The sequence below is a fragment of the Rhinatrema bivittatum genome, chromosome 5 (genome assembly GCF_901001135.1).
Source record: "Rhinatrema bivittatum chromosome 5, aRhiBiv1.1, whole genome shotgun sequence".
Classification (NCBI taxonomy): domain Eukaryota; kingdom Metazoa; phylum Chordata; class Amphibia; order Gymnophiona; family Rhinatrematidae; genus Rhinatrema; species Rhinatrema bivittatum.
Genome location: NC_042619.1, coordinates 313,768,535 through 313,781,487, shown reverse-complemented (window position 1 = coordinate 313,781,487; position 12,953 = coordinate 313,768,535). Strand labels below are relative to the sequence as shown.

Below are 12,953 nucleotides of genomic sequence, written 5' to 3'. Positions count from 1 at the left end.
CCAATATTGAAAAGCATTTAGCCGGCTAACTCAGAAGTCAGCAATGAACACAAGTGGATGGATCGGTGTAAAACAGGATTTTATTGAAGCTTGCTCGACTCTGGCCGAGTTTCGCTCAAAGAGCTGCCTCAGGGGCTTAAAAGCCACTTGAATTGGCTTAAAACATCTCAAAATTATCGCGTAGCAAATTCAGAGAAGAATTACACAGCAGGTTGCGTTAACCTATGCTGAGCGGCGAGTGGGAATGCAATACCCATACTTTTAAAGCCTTTGCTTTTAAAAGTACTTGATCTGAATACTTTTTAAAAAAAAACCTGCTGTTTAATTCTTCTCTGACTTTGCTACGTGATAATTTTGAGATGTTTTAAGCCAATTCAAGTGGCTTTTAAGCCCCTGAGGCAGCTCTTTGAGCGAAACTCGGCCAGAGTCGGGCAAGCTTCAATAAAATCCTGTTTTACACCGATCCATCCACTTGTGTTCATTGCTGACAGCCACCTTGGATCGGTTACCGGTTTGCTTTCTTGGACTAACTCAGAAGTCAGCCAGCTAAATCAATTTTTGGGCATATATCTGGCTAAATTCTAGCCTCCACCTAATAAGGTAGGAGGCTAAAATTTAGCCAGCTAAGGGGTCATTTTCTATCCCTATTGCAAGCGAAAAGCGACTTTTCGCACGTGATAGCTATATAGGGGCGGAGTTGGGGCGCCGTCGAGACTGGAAGAGGAGGAGTTGGGGCGGATGCTGCGGAAACTTCGCTGGCGGCAAAAAGGTAAGACCCCTTATTGCTGCCAGTAGCGCGCCCAATAGCACCAGCTTTCACGGTGGCGCTATTGGGTGCGAAAGCCGGCAGCAATAACACCGCAGTGGTGCAATCGCTGCCGGCTTTCACAGGCCTGCCACCCTGTTACTGCGCGATTCACAAACCTTTGCGACGTTAGAAAATCCAGCCCTAAGTTAGGGGCATTTTGAGGGGAAAACTGGGAGGAGTTGAGTTAACCAGTATTCAGAGTTAGCTGGCTAAATCTGTTCAGGCCAAAGAACTGTCCTAAAATTAGGTGGCTCTAGGTAGCTGGCGTTTTCACTATTGAATATACCTCCAAAGTTAGCTGGATACATTTATCCAACTAATTTCGTTAACCGGACTGTGTCTGAATATGGCCCTCATTGTGTCTTGCAAATATAGACTAATTTGATAGGTCCAGTATTTTTATGCCATTATATCTCAATATCTGTTCAGTTTAACCTTGGTTGCAATAACAGTTGCAATAACACTTTTACATAGAAATGTGTGAACTTTGTGAAAATAAGTCGATGAATTCTCACAAAATTGGCAAACCTCAAATTACCGTGACAGCCTTTTTTTTAAAAAAATAAATGGGACATTTCATGGCAAAATCCACAGCAAATCCACTGCAGATCTCAGCAGAATCTGTGGATTTCCTATGGAAGCAAACCAGGCTACAATCTGCCTGGTTCCATTCTGTGTTTAAAACGAATAGCACACATTTTCTATGTAAAGCTATGAACTCTCCAAGCACAATGGTCCATTTGGAACTTTAAAAGGTCCCCTGTGTATCCTGATACGGTTACATGAATTGGGCCTTTGCCGCCCTTTTTTTTAAAGCCACAGTAACATGCACCCGATGGAGTTCTACTTCCATTCCCATGTGCTCATTCACCCTTTCGGTGTTACTGGCATAGAACAATAGAAGAAACCTAGACTGTTGGCATAAGTCAGTGAGAGAAGTCAGAAAGGTGCCTCCTGCATTTTTATCAGTCTTACCACAGCTTCTCCTGACCATCTACTATCATCTGTTATAGCATCATAGTAGAGCTTGCCCTGGGCCTCTAGAATTAAATGGAGGCGGTAAGAGGAGAATGAGATGCCTAACTGGTTTTCCTGAAATTTTTGGGAGAAACTGTCCATGTTGCTCAAGCAGTACTCAGAAAAAAAAACCCTCTAGGTCTATGTGTGGTAAAATATACAGTTCTTAGAATACCATGCCAAAGCTTGTGTGCTGAGCAGTAATCACACCATTTTCCAACTTAAAACAGTGTTTAAGTTCAAGGCTGAATTTCATCTGAATATTCTTAGCGACAGCTAACAATACCAGCAATCTACTTTTCTGAAAGTACACTAAAGACTTTATAAATCACTGATTACACTTTTGCCTTAACAGTGTTTATTACAGTGTGTATGTGACAGCGCTATTTAGGGTATAGCCACATTATAATTAACCATCTCTGTTGCAAGGGAATCACTGAGATAGTTTAGGAATTGTCAAAAACATTCCTCTGTATGCTTTAGATAAGAATAAATAACAACTCTACTCACTGGTCCCTACAGAACACTTGCAGCAGTAAATAATATTACAACGATGGTGTCGGAGCAGTGTGGATGCTAATTTTTAGAGAGGAATTCACTAGGGTTTGACTATGGCTTGCATACTGCTCAGATCAGAATGAATTGGTGGCATGGACCTTGCTTTGTTTGAGCCTAAACTGAAATCCGAATTCCTGGCCTAACTCGCATTTTCCCAATTGGCCTTAGCTCAGATGTTTAGCATGTACCAGTTCAAGGTTTCCAGGTGAAAGGCGGGCAAGATGAGGTTTAAACATTATCTGCCAGCTACAGTAAGCTGGCAACAATTTCTGATGACAAGTCAGTCTGCAACCCATTCACCATTCTGCTCCTGACTCATCGAGCAAGGTTCAAATTGTGACTCACAGCCAGTGCTGCAAGAAAGCTGGTATGGTCTGGTACGGAGTGCCTGTAAGACATTTACTGCTGATACACCCTAACAGAAGGTAGGGATGCGCAATTGTTTGATTTGTTTCATTTGCTATGCGTGCATAAGGGGAACCCAGACCCTGCCCATGAGTGATGTCATAGTAGAGTGGGAGAATTTAGGGAGGTTTGGAACTCCCCAGTGAGAAGTGTCATGGGTTTAATAACACTCCTGGGCCCATGTGAGTAAAGAGGGAGTCATGGGGTTCCTTTCCCGCAGAAATGTGTTGGCTGGAGTGCCTCTCTCAACAGAGAGGTGCTGGGATGGGTCTCTCCCTCCAAGGGGAGATGTCAAAGGAGAGCAGCTGGAGCTTAAGGTCAGGGTACCCAGGTTTCTAGGGGTGGGAAGATGCCCCTTGGGTATCTTAGAGAGATTCCAGAGAGGAAGTGAAGAGTAGTCTACTCCTCATCTGTCTAAAAGAGAGTGCTTCAGAGCTTTGGAAAAGAGAGGACAGTCCCTTTAGTTATTTATTTATTTAGAACTTTTTATATACCGACAACCGTTTGCACATCGTATCGGTTTACAAGTAACTTAAAACTTTTCCGCAATGCCTTTACAGGGAGCAATAACTATGTATACAGGAACTAACAAACTAATAAAAACACAGAGTAACAATTTACAAGGTTCAATGGCATATAATTGATTAACTGAATAGAGAGCTGGGTAGGCAAATGAAAATTACAGGATTTATGACAAAACATTAGGGTAGCAAAAATAGGAAAAGGAAAATCACAGGATTTATGACAAAACATTAGGGTAGCAAAACTATGTTTCAAAAAGGGGTGTTAGCAGAGGGGGGAGAATGGGGGTAGAATAAGCAGCTTAACAAAGTATTTGCACGGTGGGGAAGTAGCAGCAGATTGTACAAGCTTATTCAGAGGAAAAAGTACTATACACAGCTCAGGGAGTCATCAGGACGGTGGTTAATGTGTGACGGGTATGCCTGTAGGAACAGCCAAGTTTTTAGTTTTTTTTTTTAATTTGGGTGTAGAGGTTTCGGTGCGTAAGTCTGGGGGCATGGAATTCCATAGATTTGGGCCAGCCAGGTCCCTTGTGGGAGTTCAGATGGAAAACTGTCCAAAAGAGGAAGGTCCTAAGGAGTCACTGACTGACTGACAAAAGGAATCAGCCAGAGGCTCCTCTGGGTTTGAGAAGTGAAGGAGAATAGAGCTGCACCCAAAGAACAGGTAGCAGGAGAAATTCCAGAGAGGAGGGTTTCTGCCCCAGATAGCTTGCAGCCTGTGTTAAGGTGAGAGACAGAGTTATTTTTCTTGCTATTGAACTTCATTTTTCTGGATTGTTTGCTGCACTAACTCTTAGTGTACTGCTACGGATTATGTTTTCCTGCCATCAATAACCGGTAAAGATTTTATTTTTAGACAACAACTTCGGTGTGGTGTTTTGTGACTTTGACTTGACTTATGTGCAGAAGAGTCCCAGAAGAGAGAAAACCATAAGAGACTTGAAAAATTGACTCCACCCCCTCCCTGTGCAAGAAGAATTTGGGAAGCATGGGTACTGCTCTGATACTTGAGCCTCCAAATGAGCCCCAGTGCCCAGTCAGGAGTCGGGCAGTGGCTACATGTGTTTGACTTTTTTTATGTGCTTAAAATTGTACTTATGTGTATAAAGTAAAGTGAATGGAAATGAAATTTTACATTGTGTCAAAGAAAGGAACAAACTGAATGAAATGACCTGAATAACATTTTTTCCCATGGACACCCCTTCCAGAAGGATTCAGAAACACAGCAGCAGCGTAGGGGCTGTGTTGGGTTTGTGGCATATTTGTGGACTCGGTTGAGGTGGCAATGACTCCTCCCATGGGGAGGGGCCCCGTGGGGAACCACAACGATTGGCTAGACTCTTAGTAAGCAGACTCTGAGGAAAGAAAGCTTTATTATACTGCTGGAGATAAGGTTGAATCTTGCCCAGGGAACAGGCAGTACTGTAGTCTAGTGATATCACAGTAAGCTCAGACAGTCTCTGTAGTAGATGGTTTCACTCAGATGTAGCAAAGATCCGGTAGTGTTCCGCAGCGTGGGATAGGCCATGAACCTGAAGGGTGGAATAGGAAGAGCTGGAGCGTAGAGATACTCACAACATTGCAGTGCTGCTAGCTTCCTTTGGTAGAAGCATGTAGAGAAGGACCCGTGGTCCGAGGAGTAGGATACCCTGGGTAGAATAGGCCCTCGAGGAGCGAGTACCTAGGAGCGCCAAGGGTTCCTGACAGAAAGCAGACAGGACCCCTGAGGAGCGGGTGTCCTTAAGGTTAGGCAGTTGAACCCCGAAGGGCAGGTAGAAGCAAGAGGCCCCCGAGGAGTGGGTACCCAGAGCTTCTGAAGGAGCGAGATACCCCAGAGGGTAGTGAGGAATCCAAGTGGGCAGGTTAGAAGCGGTCAGAGTAGCAAAACTGAAGTCCGTGCCTACTCGTTGTATTGGAGCGGAGCTGAGGATTAAATAACCGGAGGTACTGACGTCATGTGGTGGGGACGCCCCTGAGGTTCCAGCCATAACACATTCAAAAGCGTAGGCAGCGTGCGCGCGCATGCCCTAGGAGGCCTCAGGAAGAAGCATGGCGAATGGGGACACCCATGCCATCTCGGAGACGCCGAGGGTTTCAGCAACCAGCAGTGGAGGCAGACATCATTCCAAGGGAGGAGGAGAATGAAAGAAGAGAGGTGAGGCAGAGTGGTCGCAGCCGCCTGTGACCGACGGACGCAACAGTACCCCCCTTCAAAGGGCCCCCTCCAGGGCCTTTTCCTGGTGGGCTGGGTTTTCGGGGGTATGCGAGATGCAATTGACGTACCGTATCTTTATCCATGATGTTGGCCAGAGGCTCCCATGAGTTTTCTTCTGGTCCATAATCCTCCCAGGAGATGAGGTATTCCCACGTCTTGCCTCTCTTACGAACATCCAAGATGTCATCTACAGCATACTCAATGTCTGTTGCATTCGTGCCTGTTCTCGCCCTCACCCCACCCTCTCTATCTTTGTGACGACTCCCTTCAGGTCTGACAGACAGATGCTGCCGCGGCTTCTCCTCGCGGCTTCTCCATGGAATCACCGGGCTGGCCTGATGCTGTGGATCCGCCATGTTCCTGATGATGATGTAAGGGCGTGCACGCGCTCCAGAGTTTGTACCGGCAAGGGCGCGAACCTCGGGGGCATCCCCCCGTAGGTACGTCATCCACTTCCAACTTAAAAGGTCTTTGCTTGCAACTATGAATCGAGTTAGCAAGGGGAATTCTTTCTCTGCTGCTCTGCCTCAACAAACTTACCAAGGGGTACCCGCTCCTCAAGGGCCCCACTCTCTCTTCTTGATTTCAGATTGTTAAAACGGGATCCGGTACTCGCTCCTCTAGGGCCTACGTCCCTGAATGCTCAGAAGCAATCGCAGACATGAATACTGTGAGTTCTGTTACAGGTAGGAACTGGTACTCGCTCCACAAGGGCCTATGTTCCTAATCTCCGAAGACTCCCTTCTGTCTAAGACGTTATCGCAGGTACGGAGATCGTGAGTTATTATTGCAGATTGCAGATAGGAACCGGTACTCACTCCACGAGGGCCCATGTTCCTAAAACCCTTCAAAACTCTCTTCTATCTCAGAAGTATTGCATACCTATATCTGGTATATTACTATTTCATATTGCAGATAGGAACCGGTACTCACTCCACGAGGGCCCATGTTCCTAAAACCCTTCAAAACTCTCTTCTATCTCAGAAGCTATCGCATACCTATATCTGGTAGGGATGCGAATCGTTTTTTGACAATTTAAAAAAATTGTCAGATATTTTTTAAATCGTCAAAAATCGTTAGAGTTGCGATACAATAGAAATTCCCCCGATTTATCGTGAAAAATCGTAAATCGGGGGAGGGGGGAGGGCGGGAAAACCGGCACACCAAAACAAACCCTAAACCCACCCCGACCCTTTAAAACAAATCCCCCACCCTCCCGAACCCCCCCCAAAATGTTTTAAATTACCTGGTGGTCCAGTGGGGGGGTCCCGGCATGATCTCCCGCTCTCGGGCCATCGGCGCCATTTTGGCTGCCACTAATATAAATGGTGCCGATGGCCCGATAAAAACAAAAACCCACCCGACCCTTTAAAATAACCCCCTTAGACTCCCCCACCCTCCCGACCCCCCAAAACCTTTTAAAATTACCTGGTGGTCCAGCGGGGGCACGGGGAGCGATCTCCTGCTCTCGGGCCATCGGTTGCCACTAATAAAAATGGTGCCGATGGCCCTTTCCCCTTACCATGTGACAGGGTATCCATGCCATTGGCTGGCCCCTGTCACATGGTAGGAGCACTGGATGGCCGGCGCTGGACCCCCAGGGAGTTTTGGCAAGCTTGGGGGGGCCTCCTTGCCAAAAGTCCAGCTGGTGTCCGGGAGCGACCTCCTGCAATCGGGCCGTATTGCCAGTATTCAAAATGGCGCCCATGCTACCTTTGCCCTCACTATGTCATAGGGGCCGACGGTCAGCCCCTGTGACATAGTGAGGGCAAAGGCTAGTGCTGGTGCCATTTTCAGTACTGGCAGCCGCTAGCCTTTGCCCTCACTATGTCACAGGGGCTGACCGTCGGCCCCTTTGACATAGTGAGGGCAAAGGTAGCGCCAGCGCCATTTTGAATACTGGCAATACGGCCCGAGTGCAGGAGGTCGCTCCCAGACCCCCACTGGACTTTTGGCAAGTCTTGTGGGGGTCAGGAGGCCCCCCCAAGCTGGCCAAAAGTCCCTAGGGGTCCAGCGGGGGTCCGGGAGCGATCTCCTGCACTCAGGCCGTATTGCCAGTATTCAAAATGGCGCCGGCGCTACCTTTGCCCTGTCACATGGTAAGGGCAAAAGGCCATCGGCACCATTTTTATTAACGCAGCCGATGGCCCGAAAGCGGGAGATCACTCCCCGCGCTCACACTGGACCACCAGGTAATTTTAAAACCTTTTTTGTGGGTTCGGGAGGGTGGGGGGAGGGTTTTTTGATTATCGGATCGGGCGCAGCCAATAATCAAAACTCAAATCAGGCTGGGCGATAAAAATTTTAAGATTTGGATTGGAACCGGAACCGATCAGATTCCGGTTCCGATTCACATCTCTAATATCTGGTACATTACTATTACAGATTGCAGATAGGAACCGGTACTCACTCCACGAGGGTCTATGTTCCTAAAACCCTCCAAAGACTCTCTTCTCATACACAGATATTGTAAGTTCTTATTTCAGACTGCATATAGGAACCAGTACTTGCCTATGGCTCCTGTTCCTGAATATACTGAAGACTCTCTGTTGCATAGAAGCCATTACTAATATCTACAATTGTGAGTGTGTCATCTGCTACTGGTTATATATCCTGCATACTCTGTCTACTCACTACCTATAGTCTCTCTCTATAGCTCAGCAACCCAGAGACCACAATTCCAGTATCTGAGGGACTTCAGCCCTGCCAGGCACATCATCTCACTACTGCTACCTCTGGTGGTTCTACTTCCTGTCTAATAAAGAACTATCTGTCAGGTCAATCCAGTACCGAGCGGTAGGAAGAGCTGCGTTAGTGCCCGGCGCACCCGCGGTTGCCGCACGGACAGTGCAGCTCACCTACCGCTCGATCCTGTATGTAAATAGCTTGCAAATGCAAGCTGCGTCTAAGAAGTGTCCGTGAAGCGTTAGGCCCGCGCAACCCATTTTACTGTATAGAGCTCTATATAGAGCCTATACAGTAACCTGGGTGCGCGGGCCTAACGCTTCACAGCCACGCTGATATCTGTCATTTCAAATGTCATTTCAAATGACATTTGAAATGACAGGTACCAGGAAGTGGACGCTCGGGATTGTCAGCCTTCTCCCCTCCTCCCGAAGCAAGCAACCAAAGCGGAAAAAACGAAAAAAAAAAAAAGTAGGAGAGTGAGGGGAGAGAGGACGGGCAATTCTATGCTCGGGATTGGCAGTCCCCCCTCCCCTCCTCCTGAAGCAAGGCCAGAAAGCAGCCTTGCTCCGGGAGGAGGGGAGACGGGACTGGCAGTGTAAAGCGAAAAAAAAAAGTAGCAAGAGCGAGGGGAGAGTGGACGGGCAATCCTACGCTCTGGATTGCCAGTCCCCCCTCCCCTCCTCCCGAAGCAGGGCGCGAAAAGCAGCCTTGCTCCGGGAGGAGGGGAGGGGGGACTGGCAGTGTAAAACGACGAAGCAACTTACTTTTTGCAGCCCCCCTCCGGACATCGGCGAGGACGACCGCAGCTGCCCGCGAAGATGGACGCCTGCATGGGCGAAAGCGGCCCCTGTTCGTGCAATTGGGCCGCTCAAGACGTGACGTTACATGCCGTGATGCCAAACGTCATGACGTCACGCTTTGAGCGGCCCAATTGCACGAACAGGGGCCGCTTTCATCCGTGCAGGCGTCCATCTTCTCTGGGAGGCAGGGGAGCCGCGATCCGTCTCCGGAGGGGGGCTGCAAAAAAAAGTAAGTCGCTTCGTCGCTTTACACTGCCAGTCCCCCCTCCCCTCCTCCCGGAGCAAGGCTGCTTTCGCGCCTTGCTTCGGGAGGAGGGGAGGGGGGACTGGCAATCCCCTCGCTCTCTTGCTACTTTCTTTTTCACTTGTTTTTTTTTTCCTTCGGGAGGAGGGGAGAGGACTGGGGCTGCCCCGGAGACCAGCACCCTTGGACGCGGCCAGGGCAGGAGAGTGGGGGCTGGGGGAAAGTTTGCCGCCTACCCTTACCCCTGCCTCTAACGCAGGGGTAAGGGTAGGCGGTAAGTTAGCAGGTTAAACGCGCGGCAAAACGGCAGGGTAAAATAGCGATAGTCGGGGAGCGCATTACTGGATGGTAGGGAATAGCTAATTCGCTCGTTTACATGCAATATACATGCCGCATGCGGAAGGGGTTGCCCTGGGATTTTAGGACGCGGTAGGAGTAGGTTAAAGGGGATTGGGGATCGCAGGAAGGGCCAACGCGGCCGGAAAGTGAGTAGAACGCGGGTTAGGAGCGGGGTATACACGGCCGCACTTTACTGGATAGACCTGTGTGTTTGTCTCCATACTCCAGCTTAGCTGGTGGTCCCTCTCAGGGTATCCTTCTGGGGGTGCTGTCATCTGCCATCGGCCCAGGGATTCACCAATTTCCATGCGGGTAGATTTTCAAAGCTGTACGCGCGCAAAAACGGGCACGTATGCACGTAAACGGGAGTGGCGCTCACAACCCGAATTTTGTATAGCGGTATTTATGCGTGTAAGTGGACCTGCGCGAGCAACATTACGCAAATACAAAAGGGGCGTGTTGGGGCGTGTCAGGGGCGTGTCTGGGCGGAGACCGAACATATGCACGTAAAACGTATTTTATGAGGGACACGCATAACTCCACCGGCGCGCGTATCCGATTTCACTCGCGTATATTTACTACTGCTTTTTTTGTGCGCAAGGTATGAGTGAAGGCTCTGCGGCTGCTGTCTGATATCGCTACAGTTCCAGACATCCGGCAGAAGGCCAGAAGGTGGAAAGGAGAGGGCGTGGGGGAGTAAACGCTGTAAACTGGGACAGTGGAACCGTTTTCCATAGACAACGTTAATGTGCATATGACCGTAGGAGAGAGAGCCTCAGGAGTGTCTAAAGACAGCCATTCATTGCTCATTTCCCTGTCTACACATGTTCACAGCAGCAATATGGCTGCTGCAATACCTAAGGCTCAGAAGGGAAAGAGAGAGGAGGAGGAGGAGAAGGCAGCTGAGACGGAGGCGGTACAGATCGAGAAATTGGGTGCGAGTCCTGTACACTCGGTGGAGTGTACAGGACTCGCACCCAATTTCTCGATCTGTCGGAGGAGGAAGTAGTGACTCATTACAGACATCACTGGGGGCTGGCTCCTAGGTAGTAGAGCAACCAACAACAGCACCCACCTATCTTAGTACAATCACTAGATATAGGGTGCCACAGTAGGCACCCTATATCTAGTGATTGTACTAGTGTAGTTTGTAAGTCCTGTGAGCTGTACCCCAGTGATGCACAGACATTATCTAACCTTCTGGTTTTCTCTTTTGCTACAGGTGACAGAGGCTATCCCTTCAAAGCTTGGTTCATGATTCCCATGGCCTGCCCCAACACTGCAGCAGAGACTCGCTACAACAGGGCACACCGTAGGACCAGGGCTGTCATCAAGAGAACATTTGGCATCCTGAAATCACGCTTCCGCTGTCTGGACAGATCCGGTGGGTGCCTCTTGTACTCCCCCTCTAAGGTGTGTGAGATTTTCCAAGGCTGCTGAATTCTACATAATCTGGCACTTAACAGACACATCCCTGTACCAGAGGATGGCCCTGAACTGAATGAGGATGATGAGGACATACAGCTGTCCATGGAGGAATTGGAGGAAATACATCGCCTGAGCCAAAGGCGGGTGATACGAGAAAGGAACAGTCTAATAGAAAGCCATTTTCGTAGGTGATAAATGTGCATTTATTTACAAGTGTGACAAATGTGATAATGAAATAAAAGTAATAAGGAACAACTGAAAACTTGTCACAGTTCACTTCCTTGCCCGTCCTCTCCTACGAGTCTCAGAAAGCCTAGACTGCCCCACCCGGGTACTCCGGCGCAGGGGACTCCTCCCACTGCTTACACTACCCTCAGAGGGCAGAGGTGCCTGGGGCACATCCGGGGCATGGCTACAGGAAGGAATAGCCAGGGGCAACAGCTCTTCTGCTGCTGGTGGTGGAAGAGGAGGTGCAGGCGGGGGTGGGGGTGCCATCCACGCATAGCCTGCAAGAGGCTGAGGCGCTGGTGGCACAGATGGAGGTACCACACCAGGCCCCTCTGCACGGGCAGGTGGCATCCATGGGTATGGAGGCCCATAAGGTGGAGGGTAAGGCATGAAAGGCCATGGAGCCACTGGTGGCTGCGGCTGCACGGGAGGCATGCGCTGCAGCAGCTCCCTCCAAACCTCCGTCTGCTGCTCAGTAGCCCGGCAAAGGTCTTGGAGGTGCCCCTCAAGCTGCTCATACCCCTCCCTGACAGTAAGACGGAGGGCACTGCCTTCCCGCTGCACCACTTCAGACAGGCCAGAGATGGCGTCCAAGAGGCCGGCGCCCTGCTGTAAGAGTCTCTCTGCCTGCCTGGTATACAGGTCGGTCTGGGGCTCAGGCTGGTCGCACTGCTGTCCTGCTGCCGATCAGGTTCCATTTCAGCGAGTGGGTCCTCCGGCTCCTCTCCCTGCCACTGCTGCTCCTCCTCCTCCTCCTCAGGCTGCTCCATGTGCTCACGGGCTTCCCCCTACTCCTCTTCCGGTGAGTCACGGACCACCCTCACACGCCGGTACAGCCATTGGGGTCGTCTAGATGCAGGTCCGGGTTGCTCATCATCTGGCTCCCCTAAATTTAAAAGCATATGGGAATTAGCACACTGACAATAGGGGTGTAGGTACTTCGCTCCATATGTTGCAGGCCTTACTAATACTCCAGTGGTAGTCACATAGGACTTGTCATGACGCCCCTGGGGTATCATGTGTGGCATAGTGTGGCTGGCAACCACACCATGTAGCACCTGCCCTACAACCACTTCTGGACACCAGAGGGTTGTCAGTGTGCTGCATGGAATGTGGTACCTTTCCAGCCAGACCTAGAACAGAGAGCCCTGTCGTACGAATTGCACTTTAACCCTCTACCTAATCAAGCCCCACTGTTTATGCAATCCATGGGCACATGACCTGTGCAATATGCTATGTAACCTGTGAAGTTGGTATGTCTGGTACAGGAAGTTGAAAGGGAAAAAATTGGGGAAGGGTAGGAAGGGGCTGAAGTTAGAAAATGGGGACGGGGGGGGGGGGGGGGGAAGAGTGAGAGGCCCCCTTTGCAAGGTTGAACCTGAAATACTGAGCAGGTGACATTGATCATATGCCTCACATCAATTCCCAGAGAAATGCACCCTCCCATTGATGACTATTGTTAAAAGCCAGCATTGTGTGCCTTGTGACCCATGTGCACCAGCTGATACTCAGTCTACATTGCCCATAAGAACTAACATGCACTAATATTATAAGACAGTCTGTGTACACTATACTGCCTGCTGTATGACCACATATATACTGCATCAACATACACACCAACCACAACAGTGCACACTGTCCTGCTACAGTACTCCCAAAAGTGGAGCTGTGCATTGCTCTGTGCTGTCTTGGTACATAC

At 49.5% G+C, this 12,953-nt stretch overlaps 1 long non-coding RNA gene across 1 annotated transcript; it reads left to right on the top strand.

The window, feature by feature from the left end:
• The first annotated feature begins 2,814 nt into the window (after positions 1–2,814).
• On the top strand, positions 2,815–11,288 carry LOC115092914. The gene is made up of 2 exons (XR_003857111.1): positions 2,815–4,038; positions 10,821–11,288. It is a non-coding gene; the product is annotated as an uncharacterized LOC115092914 (long non-coding RNA).
• Positions 11,289–12,953: the final 1,665 nt, after the last annotated feature.